The following is a 12,860-nucleotide window of genomic DNA, read 5'->3' on the forward strand; positions in this document are numbered from 1 at the left end:
ATTACAGCAATAAGAGATGTGAAAAGAAGTTGAGAGCATGAGAATCAGAAAAATTACCAAAAACCCAACAGTTTTATTACTACATGTCTTAGTTTGTTGGTTTGAAGGTCATGAAAGAACAATAAAACAAAAAAAAACAACATTTTACCAATATGGTTGCTTGAAAGGCTTGAAACAGAAAGCCTCCCATCAGTCAAAATCAGATGCAGGGCTAATGTTTACAAGCTTAATCTAAATGAAGAACAAAACTTCTAGAGGAATGCATCTACACAGAAAAGACAAAAGAAGAGCGGTTTGACATTCTTGAGCAAAGCCATGCTTGTACGAAACAAAACACAATATTTTATATTATTTGTTAGTCTTTATGCAGGCAGCTTTATTAAGACACAAATTTAAAAGAGAGACCCGAGTGCGCATGTGCGCCCAAAACCATCAGGCCTGGAAGTGGAAGGCTGGTGATGTTACATTTTTCTACTACCGCAGGGACCTTACCATATTTTAGTCTTTACGATGATAATTAATACTAAAACTGTAAGAGCACTGATCCATAACACATTTGCAAAACAAAATGACAAATAAAGATTCAAAGTGCTGAAATGGCCTAAGAAAAGTCCAAGCTTCAAACTGATGTGGATATCCTAATAATGGGTTCAACCACATGCAAATTTTCTGCTTCTATTCAGAAACATAAAAAGTGTTTGTTAGGTTGTGAACACAATCACTCCTACTCCCTTTATCAGCTGAGTTATATTGGGATCGAGCACCTGTTCACACACATCTCCCTTTCTTCTGTAGGACCTCTTTGGTGTGTCACTGCCCCTGTTCACACTCACCCCTGAAAAAAAAAATACAGACAGAGCAAGGCTGTTCCTAATAATAACCAGGTTAACACACACTTATTCACATTCCTGCTGCCGTGCTGATAGGGGCCTTAAACATACTGATGATCGAGCTTTGGAGGCCAGTTATTCTGGCTTCACATCTGCTTTCATTCCAGCTCATGTTTGCTCATGTTTGTCACTGCTCACATGCCGAGCCTTTGTGTTCTACTAATGGTTCAGAATAAATGGCATGAAGCTAAACATAACCAGTTCACTGTGACCTTCTACCGTGATATCTGCTGTTGTAAAGAGTCCATCATCCCTCCCAAATAAAGAGTAATGTGATCAGTTCTTCAGGATCTGGACAGTTCCACAGCTGTAATTTTGATGGTTATAAGGGTAATGCAGAACGTAGATATTTGAGTTTTCCAGCTAGTCCTTTGTTGAACAGACTTCCTGTTTTAGTTCATGAAAAACACTGACTAATTTTAAGTCAGAGTGGCTCAGGTCATCCTGAGGTATCTCTGTAGATATGCTGCTAAAGGCTTAGGCTGCCGGAGGACATAAAGGCCCCTTTTCTCCCCGTGCTGTTTACTCCACTGCTTCCACATTTATCAGGCAAATCATATCACATGCATATGTTTTCAACTCAGATACCCCCAGATCAAATTAATTAGAACCAAATTCTCTATGACTAAAAATCAGTTTTTTGTTTTTTTTTATAAATTGCCGGCTGTGTACAGCTTAATCCGAGTCTAACTACACCAGTTCCAAACAAAAACTCAACAGGTAGGTCAAGAAGAAAGTTTTAGAGAGGGTAAAATTAGGGCTGGGTGCCAGATGTCCTTGGTTAGAGTTACAGGTATCCATAGATAGCTGCAGATTGGCCTTGGACAATCTGTCCAAAGAGCCATCACTGATGGGACGCTCCATACATTTGGCTTTTATTTTTCTCTGAAGCTACAGTCAAAACCCACTTGTTTAGAACTGTTGTGGTCTGGGTGTTTTATTTGCTTTACCACCTGCTTTTACCATGTTTTAAACTTTACTTGCTTTTATTTTACCAATTAATTCATATAAAGCACCACTTCTTATCCAAAATAAACTTACCTTGTCATGCCTGGCTTTTATCAAAGAATGGCAAGATGAAAGTTATAATATATCCCTTTACAGTTTGTAGTAAGCAATGGCACTTCAAGAAAATATTTGCCGGGGAGACAGTGTGTGGGGGGCCGTGTCTTTTCGTGGGGTTCAAACATAAGAATAATATGCATACACAGAAAAAAAAAATAGGACAAGAGTGCATTGTTTATTATAGTGAGCCACAAAGTCAAGGTTGCTCACTTTTTATCTAATAAAACTATGATGTAAATTGTCTTGGCAAAATATTGAATCGGTTCAAAGGACAAACTAGTTACTGTCTTTTTTAAACAGTTTCTTTCTTTATTAAACTTTACGTTTGATCACTGCTGTGCTTTAAGAAATGGAAATGCCATGAAAGCTCTACAAAATAAAATTTTGTTTTGTACACTGTCTGTGTATACAAAATGACAATAAAAGTTTTCAAAGTCTTCATCATAAGAAATTGATTGTGTTACACTGCAAAAACCAATCCAAACAAGTGACAATATTCTTAAAATGAGTGTCTTTGACCTTAAAATAAACAGGTAAATAAGATGATCTGCCAAAAGAATCAGTATTTCTGCTCTTAACATATATATAAACGGTATGTATATATATATATATATAGTGCTATTGAAATAAGATTTCTCTAAAGTAGTGATAGGAAAATCTGGTAAGAAATGCTCTCAACAGGAGTCCATATTCAGAATGATCCACATCTTTATGCAAATATATTACATAAAATTCCACAAAACTTTTTGTAAATGTATCCTATTCAATGTGACCATTCAGTGTCTGAGGTAAAGAAAATCAAATGAATTCTAGTTTCTGCATTGAGTTGATTCTGCCACTAGATGGCGCTGGATGCACAAACACGCAAGCTCCGCTTGCAGATTCACCTCTGAATATGGAATAAGGCTCCTTTAATCTGAGCTCTGCATATTTTACAGAGAAAAGCATTGATGAGGAAATCTGCTGCGCTGCTGATCAGCAGCCTCTCTATGTAGGATGAGGGACACTGGGTGTTTCAGTTGGGTTAGATTTTGTTCTTCTGTTTTCATTAGTATTATTGTTTGCTAAATTAAAAAAGACTCAGCCGCCTAAACAGATAAGAAGAGTCATCCAGTTGGAAACACTAACTGCCTTATTTCCTGCAACAATCAGCCCCACTGTTTCTAATTGGCTGTGGTGGCGCCCCCTCCTTCTCCTCCTCCCCCTCTCCGGTTTATTGTCACTGACAGTTGGATTATTCCCTCAGAGCAGCAGCAGCCTCCTTCCTCTCCACAGAACATGCGGACTCTAAGTAAGGATTTATAATTTCCCGCAGCATCTCGGTTCCCTGCACGGTAAGAGAAAGCGTCTTTCTGTTGGCTGCGCTCACATGTGTGCGTCCTGTGTGCGCCTGGCTGCTGATCCATGTGCGCAGAGGTGACTGAGTTCTGTTGCCGTTGCTGGTTCTGGTGATTCTGAGAGGCACTGGAGTTAAACTTCTGAGCCCCCCTCCTGAGCTGGAGTGGATATAGAAGCTGGAATGAGTCTGTGCGCTGTTTGGAGCCGCGGTTGGAAGCAATATTAGAGCCCAGTGTTATCCTCAGGACCAGCACCCCCGGCTGTTGCGCTTGGCGCTCCTGGAGAACAGTCTGAATATAATTATTTCTTCCTCATTTTGAGACACCGCCAGTGGGGTTCAGGGTAAGAAAGGGATACTCACCTGAGAGATCCCAGTTTAAAGTCAATTCCCTGCCTGCAAAAGGAAGCAGAGTTTTAAGGAGAATTACCCCCCCTATAGGGGGTCTCCCAGTTGAGGGCTCAGAAAATAACCAACATTATCTGCAATAATTAAGCACTCATTTCCTTTTTCAGAGGTTGTATTCTACAAGGAGCAACTAGTGTGGTTTAATTTGTTTATTTCTCTGTTGGATAATGTTGGGGGAAAAAGACTTAAGTGATTTCCTTTCAGTCTCTCTTTGAAAGATAGGTTGTAGATCTACTGATGAATAATTGACCCAAAGCATGTCTGCAGAGCAACTTACTGTCCGTTTGAAATACTATTACTGTTTGGATGTAATTTAATGAATTTATGTCTAAGAATGAACAATTTGTTTATTAAAATTGGCATCACTATATTAGTATGTGCAATACTCAAAGGTTGGCTGGAGCAAAGATTATTTACTTATGTAGTCTACTCTACATAAAGTGTAAACTGAGCTTATACTGTAGGTGCTATTGTAACAGTGTTTGCACAGTATATGCATTTCTTATTTAGAGATGTTTTATTTTGCTATATTTTTTCTTAAAACTCTGCTGGTGTTTCCCTCTTGGGGTTAAGCAGTGATTATGTTGAATTTTCCCATTATCTCAAATGGTACATGCTTAACAGAAAGGGTTGCATCACCATCACTGACTCAGCGATGCCTGAAGACGGCGCTGCCAAAGCAACAGAGGCAGGATGACTCGCTCAATATGAGGAATTTGGATGACGAAAGCCAATGCAAATGAACGCATATACAATACCCTGTCCATCTATAAATCCATCTTCTACCATTTGTTTGTCAGGGTGACGGGGTCCTGGTGCCAATCTCCAGCAGTCAGCTTGCGAAGGGCTGGATAGACACACAGAAGAAAATAGAACAAATCAACTGCTGGTTAAATATGTAAAGCAACACCAAGACCATTCTGAGACAAGTATTGCAGAAACAAATAATCTCAAGTGAAAATGTCAACATTGATATAGTAGCCCAGAGATCTGGTTTTTAGAGTTTAAATGCAACCAAAGTTGATTATAAGGCTGTGTTAAACTTCAATTATTTTTGAAAACCCAGAGATGGAGCTTGATCCGTTCTGCTCAAAGTTAAGAAAATGTGGCTCTGTTTATTTATATATATATTTTGTTATTATTGATTGATTGGTTGGACAGTTAATGATAAAGAATGGATTATATTGCCACGAATATTCTGGATTTAGCAAAATGCTAATTTCAAATCTTTTATAGCAGCTAATCTGCACAGTGACAGCAACTCTTCTGGTTTTAGCTAGTCTCTAGATCACAGAATTCTATTTTTTGGCTGCGAAAGGGTCTCTGACTTTGACTTTTTTAAGTTTGGAAGCCTAAAAAGCATGATATAGAACCTTTACATTATTATCTAAATACTGAAAGAATGGTTATCGATTAGCCAAAGCTGTTTCTCAACCAGGCTTAAAAATATTCAAATATCATCAATACTATTGCAAACTTGGAAAAACTTGCCACATTGATAATTTTTTGATGTGCATTGTAACCTTATCTATTAGATTAATGTCTAATATGTATAATATGCATTGGCATCACCATGCAGAGTTTTTAAAAATATGCTATACATTTGAGCATTTTCTATTTCAGCAACAGAAGCTATCATGTTCTTTTTATAGCTCCAGTTATGATGCTTTTAATATTCTCAGTGTTCCTTTGTTGTTGTTTTTATCTCCGTCTGTGTTTGGTGTGGCTGGTTTTGCCTGCTAAGGGACTTGAGATGGAAATTAGCTTAGGCTATAAGCTCACATATTTATATTCAGTTCATTAATATACAGCATTGTCCCCTTTTAGAAATAAATACAAAAACATTGAAGTTCATGATCTAAGTAATGACTGCAACCTTCCGGGATCCAAAGAATGGGATACAAACATCTGCCCCCACCTCTGTCTTTGACACCTTAGATGTTTCATTCATGCTGTGTTTGTTTTTTATCAAACATTAAATTTTGCTTCATAGTCAAACATTTTTAACTCATACTCATCTGTCCAGAGGACATTGGCCTAACATTGACTGAAGTCCTAATGTTATAGAGAGGTTGTTTTCTTCTTTTTCTCTTCCAGACAGCCAGACTGGTTCCGACTCATACCATTTAATGTTTAACTTGCTAACGGAGACCTATCAAGTCTGGGATGGAGCTCCTCGGCTTTGATTTACTCCTATAAGTTTCACACTCTGACCCTGGGCTAGATTTGCGGAGACGTCCACTCCTGACACAGTTGACTGCTCTGCCCCCTGCCATTGTCTCTTTAAGGCCCCATCCCACTCTGTATCTGGATACAGTTTGGATGTCTCTCCCTGTAACATTTACTGCACAGGACTCTATTGTCCACAAAGGGCATCCTTCTTCTGAGTTACAGCTACTGTTACATCTCCATCTGCTGGATGGTCAGATGTTTTAGCAGTGCCTGAATAGTTAGGGAAACATCTCTCTAGGTAGTCCTGAAATATCGAAAGGATGTGTCAAACCAGCCCTGCTGTGCTTAAGAACCTAATCAACACAAATATCTGCAGAAATGTTACTCCAGCATCTCAGCAGGAGAGGAGCTGTCACTACCTAATTTGTACAAGAAGCATGATCCATACCATCAGCTCATTTGGGCATGTGCAACCAGGTGTTCATCCACTTCGCCATAGATAACGTAATTACGGCACTAAAAGAACTTTATTTCCTTGAATAATTAAAGAATGCTAAACTACATTGTCCAAAAGTTAGTATTATGCGATTTAGGCTTGTCCGAGGTGATCTAGGGACATGCTCAGAGGAGTCTGGGAAAAAAAAGGATTACTCTGTGTTTACGTGTATTTTAGTTCTATCTTACTTTAGATCATGCAATATATACTATACCATTGCTAAGAAATGTAAACATTAAAACTAAAAATTACTACAATCGATTACTAATCTGAAGCCAAAAAAAAAAATAGGTGTTGAAAGTAGGGTAGGATTTCTTCTTCGGGACAGATGTGGGATATAAAAGAAGGGGTAGAAATGCATTTATTCTCTCAGAAAAGTCTGCATTTACCTTTTTTACATTGTAGATTTTTTTCTGGTGTATTCTGGTTTCTTTTGTGTAAATGAGCTTGGGTCCATTTCACAAAGCAGGTTTGCTGTAAAGGTTTTTTATACTTGAAAAAAAACTTGTTGCAAAAAATTCCCTTACCCATGGAGTATTCGTAGCCTCAAACGTCCGATCCAAATCGCTGTTAGCAGCCATCTTTCCTTGACAAGTGAACTTCTGTAGCAGGAAAAAAGGAAGGAAGCAAGATTCAGTATGTGAGCAAGTGAGCCTGCGAGCCTGCACTCAGGGCAGCAACTTTAGATATTACACATACGAATCCTCTCTACGCATTTGCAGATCTCACCCGACAGGAGTGTTGCAAAAATCACTTGTGTAAAGAGAGCCAAACAAGATACTGCTTGACCTGTAACCAATGATTTGTCTGTATTTTTGGGTGTTGAAGCAAAAATACTTCAGACTTAAGTGTTTCTTTGTGTTTACAGACTGATCTACGCATTTGCAAATCTTAGCACACATTTGTAGATCTGAATACAGATTTGTGGATTTTTTTTTCCTCATTTGCAAATTAGATTTTACACACAAGTTATTTTACACATTTGCAGATTCTTATTAAGACACACAACTCCCTTCACACATTTTCAAATCCCACTACACACAACTCTCTAGACAAGCCCCTTGTTGTCAGGTGGGTAGTCATGAGTCTTTAACAGTTATCCTTGATCACATTTGGAATTTTCTCCTTAAACTTTGATCATAAAACATTTTAAGTAAAGAAATACTTAAATAAGTATTATGATTAAGATTTTCACAAAAAAAAAATCTAAAATACTAGATTTAAGTTTAAATTTGACTGATTATTTTGATGTTTTTAATGTTAGTGCAGCATCTCTCGGTTCACCAGCTTCACTCTGTTCATTCTGACAAGGATCAAGTTTATCATGCTGGAACATGTTGGTCATCGTTGAATATGGATCTCTTCAGTATTGAAACCTCAGGGATTTTTCCCTTCTCTATGTTCTATGAACATCTGTGTAGGAAGTGTATCCCCTGCCTTGGTTCTGGAAGAAAATTACTTGTTCCAGTTTCAACAGCCAGGCCTTTTATCTGAGCAATGAACAGTCTGAAGAGATTCATTTAATAAACGCAGCCTGATATAAGAGTCTGTATTAATATGCTGTTTGAGTAATAATGCTTTATTTATCAGGACAGATTTAAACAACCATCTGGTATCAGCAAGATTTCAAAATAAACGTTTCTTCATTAAACAAAATAAAAGCTCCATCTTTTTTTTGCCTCAGAGCTGGAGCAGCTTAGAAAAAATGCACTGTTGAACTGGTCATCATCAGTGTGAGCTCCTCTATAAGAGCACAGGACTTATTGCAGCTTCCAGGTGGGCATTAGCCTAAAGTCAGGGAGGAGGCTAACAGCCATGACTTAAGAGATGTTGCTGCATATTATTCTAGGAAAGACTATAACACCAATAGTCATTTATCTACAGTATCAACAAGGATGGTCTTCAGAAGTTCACCTTAATATCACCACATCTTTAACCCTATTCATGCTCCTTGGGAGTTGGTTCTGTAAAATTGTGCAAGAAATGTCTGTAAACAAAAGTTATGAAGCTTCCGAACTTTCTAAAGTTTTGGTTCATGTTGGAAGCTTTAAAGGAAATCGGATCTTTTCTTTTAAAAGGAAATGTTAGGACTAAAATTAGCACTCTTGAACCTCCAGACTAAAAAAAAAAAAAAAAAAGATGTCCTTCAAGATTAATGACACGAAAAAAGATGTTTGACCATTTTGTTTAGCTTGCTACCCATTATACCTACCAAGCGTGTCATATGAACATACCCAGCTTAAAGAGATTAATGTTTCAGAATTCATCATTTCTATATATCTCCAATTAAGAAAAGTGCTTCAGATTTTCTGTTTTGGTTGAAATAAGTTCTGCATGACATACACAGTGCTGAAATCCTCCATGTATCCTGCATTAATTAATCAGCAATAAGATGTTTCAGTCTGATGTGACACTGTGCATACTCTTGGTATATGCAAATAAAGGCTTCACTCACCTTTTCTTACTAAATGCTCAGGGCAAATTTGTAATTACTCGACCACTTTGGGTGCTCAGTTTCCGTAGAGAACATTGAACATTTATTAATTAGGGATAAAACAAGATATCTGAGGCAGACTTTACATTTTATAACCTCCATAGACATATTTGACATTATTTTAGACACACTGGGTGGAGTCTTATAATAATAAACAATAGAAATAAAAAAAAAAAAGACCTAATAGGTTACCGAAATTAATTTAAAGTATTTGGTTCAGATGAATCAATTTCTTAGATGCATTAAAATCAGGTTAAATGTTCATTTGTGGACATTTCTATTAAGGCAAGTTAGTATTTAATGGGACCAATCATTTCTTATGTATATTTTTTAACATATATATTTTTTTTAATTAAATGTCTAAATGCCATTCGTCTCCCATTTTAAACAACAAAGAAAATACAACATTAATGGCAGGATAAAGACTAAGACAGCAGCACTGAAAGCTGGTATTTACCTGAAATGAGACAGATGACCTGTTTATGTCTGATCAAATGAACCTTTTTTTTAGTAGATTTTTCATTTCCACATTAATTCATATTAGTGGAAACTATAATTTAAAGCAAACCTTAGCTAATTAGAGCCGTTTGGTGAAGGATGATGAAGGCTTTCTGTCAATATTCTGTGGAAGTTTGAGAGGCTGTTTGATATTCATCACGACTTTCTCTGTTTTCTTTCTGCATCTCGTCAGCACTCTTGAGATAAAGCCCAGATCTCAGTAGGAAGTATGAACTCAGTCAATGAACCAAACATCACACGCTGCATTTCAACCAGCTTCATCAAACAGCCTAGTGATGTTGCCTTCTGTTCTCTCCCAGATGCTCTTTAAGGGGCTGCGGCTTAATCTGGGTCCGTGTTGGTGGGCTGATTGTGGACACACAGGGGCCCTTCATACGTGTTTATGTGCACAGGGCGGGGTCATGGTAACAGGCGTGCTTACATTTCTAAGTAATCTTCTATTTATAGAGCAGATAAAGTGCAGCAGAGGGGGAACAGGAGAAGGAAAAGCTTCCACCGCCTGTGGTTTGTTGTTGTCAGGATGGAGGAATGTGATAAGGAAGAAGTGGAGTGGCTGCAGCCCCATTTACCTCACACCTATACTGTATCTATTGCTAATACAGACTGCATCTCGCTTTTTTTCTTGCAGAGTTCATGTAACAATCTGTATTTCCATCGTCCTGTGACTCTTTGTTATCTGAGAGTTGTAAATGATGCTGAGCTTTCTGCAGCGTGTCTAATTTTCTGCAAGTGTATGTCGAATCGCAGGAGGAAGATTTAATTTAAAGTGGAACCAATTGGACATACTGTGTTCCTCTGTGGGTGCGTCAGTGTGTAGCTGTCTCCATATATGCATGAATGTATGTTTATATGTTTGTATGCGAATAAAATCATCAAAAGGCTCAGATACTGATCAGCAGTGGTTGCCCGAGGCGCCGACGTGACTCCTCGGATGCCCAAACAAATCAGTGCAGCCTGTTTTGTTTATTCAAATCTTTTGGATGAATGAGAGTAAAATGTCAGGAAGGCGTGCTGTTCTCCCTGGAGAAGATGGAGCAGAATAATGGAGGAAGTCCCTTCTTTTCTGTTTCTTTTGAGGACTGGTTAGAAAAAGGTCTTCAGAGTGTGACGAAGATGATGATCTGCAGCAGCAACATTCATCTGCTAAGTAAAATGTATTCAAACCACGTTAACGTACAATTTTGATTGATTAAAACAAAGATGTTGACTCAGAAAAAAATGAAATAATGTTTTCAAAAGGGCGACATAGCAGATGCTCAGAAGTCTGTGGAATCAATGCATCATTATCTATTGATTGATTGACTCTAACTTATTCTAGATTGTTTAAAAAGCACAACTTCCAAACCAGGTATGCTGCTGACCCAGCAGAATGAGCTCAGCCTCAGGAAATAAGCGGGTCATTAGGGCGCCCCCTGCAGACAGACCTCCACCACTGTTTGCATCAGCCCTGCTTCTGGGACCCTCTGGTCAGGTGATGCTTTATCTCACCAGAATGTGGACACCATCCAATACATTTATTTACTTTCCTCACAACAAGTAGCAGGATGCATCATACCAGACACTCCAAAGACTGGTGAGAACAGGGTATTAAGAAAAATGAGAGCATTTATGGATATAGTAGATGGCAATATTCAGCTATGGTCTCACACTTGAATGCTTTTCAAGGAACTAACCATTTTGGATTCCGTTGATTAAACATGGAAAAACAATATATGGAAGCACTGAAAGATCTGAAATAATAACAGAATATGTCTGAAGTATTAAAAGCATCCCAGTTTTTTATAACAATGATAAAAGTCTTTATATAAAAATAATATATTAATACTTTTTTGTTGTTATGCAAAAAAAATCAGCTAAACTGAGAAGAGACTTGATGGCTCTGTTGTTTGAGACAGTTTTTTATTTCTCTTAGTATATCATAAATAATAAATGGTGAGAGATATTTTTCTGATAATTTTAATATTCATCTATTTTTCCTTACCTCTTACTCATTTATAGAGGGGCCGAGGCGTGTCTTACAGACTCCCCTTTTAATCTCCTTAATAACCAGTCACTCCTCTTTGGTTTTCCACTGATTTATCTGCATCCATCTCTGTCCAAGACCTGAGCTCACTGTTGACCATCTTAAAGGAACCGTATCCTGGTATGTTTCTTATACAGTCCTTCTCAAATTGTCTTTAAATTCAGGTTTTTAAGGGTAAAAAATTAAATAAATGAACCTCATTCAGATGCTTTTTGATTTAATCTCTTTTTTTCTTTAGAATTTTACCTGTATTTTTGCATTGATGGATGTGCACTTAGAATTAGAAATATTAGATGTTTGCTCTTTTTTTTATTTGCTTTTTGTTTACTGTTGTTTCCCGTCTCTTAAGAATTTACCTGAGCAGCAATGCTTACTGACGGCCTGCAGGGGAGTCCCTCATTGGTGGAATCACCATAACTGGTGCAATAGAGGAAGTGGTGATAGCAATGGTGGCTAATGTTGGCACGTTTTGAGACTTGAAATTAATAAATGTTAATTGAGATCAATATTAAGCAGTGGCAGAAGAGGAAGAGCTCAACAAGAAGTATTTTTCTAAAGATAGATTTGAGTGAAGCATTTGTAAATATTTGCAGTAATCTGTGTGGCTTTACACTTTTAAAGCAGGTTGGTGCCTAAAAGTACGATCAACCAGTTTGGTTTTTAAGTCCCTCTGCAGTTTCTGGATGGACTCAGACTAAAACTCCACAATCTGAACGTTTTTGTCTGACTAAAATGATGCAAAGCTTCTCAGAGACCGAAAGTGTCGGAGGTTACATCAGATCAGCGGAGATGAAGAACAACATGAACTTTGTTTGCATCACTGCAGCCGAGAAACAAAACTGACCCAGTATCAACTCTTACTATTTTTTTGTTGCTTTTTGTTTGTTTGTTTTTCATCCCTTGCTGCTGTAATGAGGTCACTGTTAATTACTCTCGGCCAGTCAGCTGATTGTCGGGGACTTTGTTAATTAAGAGACGTTTGGTGGACGGATGGTTAATGGCTCTGCTTTGGGATTTGCTCCTCATTTTGGCTCACTTTCTCTTTGCTGATTGAACAGTTTTAAGTGTCTTTAAGCTTCCAGAAGTGGTTCTTCAACTTTGACTTCAGATTGACTTTGTCCAAACAAAGAACATCTGACTCACCTGATGTGTTCTGATCTAATGAGCCATCTCCTTTATTTGATGCATTTTCATGATTAAACAAGATTTCTGACCCCTCTCCTCCACAATGCAAAAAGATCTAGAAATAAGTAGCTATTTCTTACATTAAGTGTATTTATCTAGCCTAGTAAACTAGCCCCACCTGCCAGTGGCCAAAATAATTTTTGCCTGCGAGTGGTCTAGCCTCAATCAATGCCCCAGGCCCTAGAACTGGTGGACTAATCACAACGCAGAGATGTGTTTTGAATTTCTGGATACAAATCAGGCGGGATTTTGAGGGCATGACGACAAAGCTG

The 12,860-nt window shown here is 37.9% G+C and overlaps 1 protein-coding gene across 4 annotated transcripts in view; it reads left to right on the top strand.

Annotated features, from left to right (window-relative positions):
- Nucleotides 1–2,934: 2,934 nt before the first annotated feature.
- The window catches only part of LOC119776993 (poly(rC)-binding protein 3-like), a 133,273-nt gene continuing 123,347 nt past the window's right edge, over nucleotides 2,935–12,860 (top strand). Inside the window, exon 1 of one of the 4 annotated variants that reach the window (XM_038275715.1) lies at nucleotides 2,935–3,289. The gene's annotated coding sequence lies outside the window, so the exon portion shown is untranslated. The remainder of the gene's footprint in view (nucleotides 3,290–12,860) is intronic. The other 3 variants (XM_038275718.1, XM_038275719.1, XM_038275720.1) reach the window with 3 other exon arrangements.

Source organism: Cyprinodon tularosa, unplaced genomic scaffold (genome assembly GCF_016077235.1).
Source record: "Cyprinodon tularosa strain WSP-4 unplaced genomic scaffold, ASM1607723v1 ctg975, whole genome shotgun sequence".
NCBI classification, from domain to species: Eukaryota; Metazoa; Chordata; class Actinopteri; order Cyprinodontiformes; family Cyprinodontidae; genus Cyprinodon; species Cyprinodon tularosa.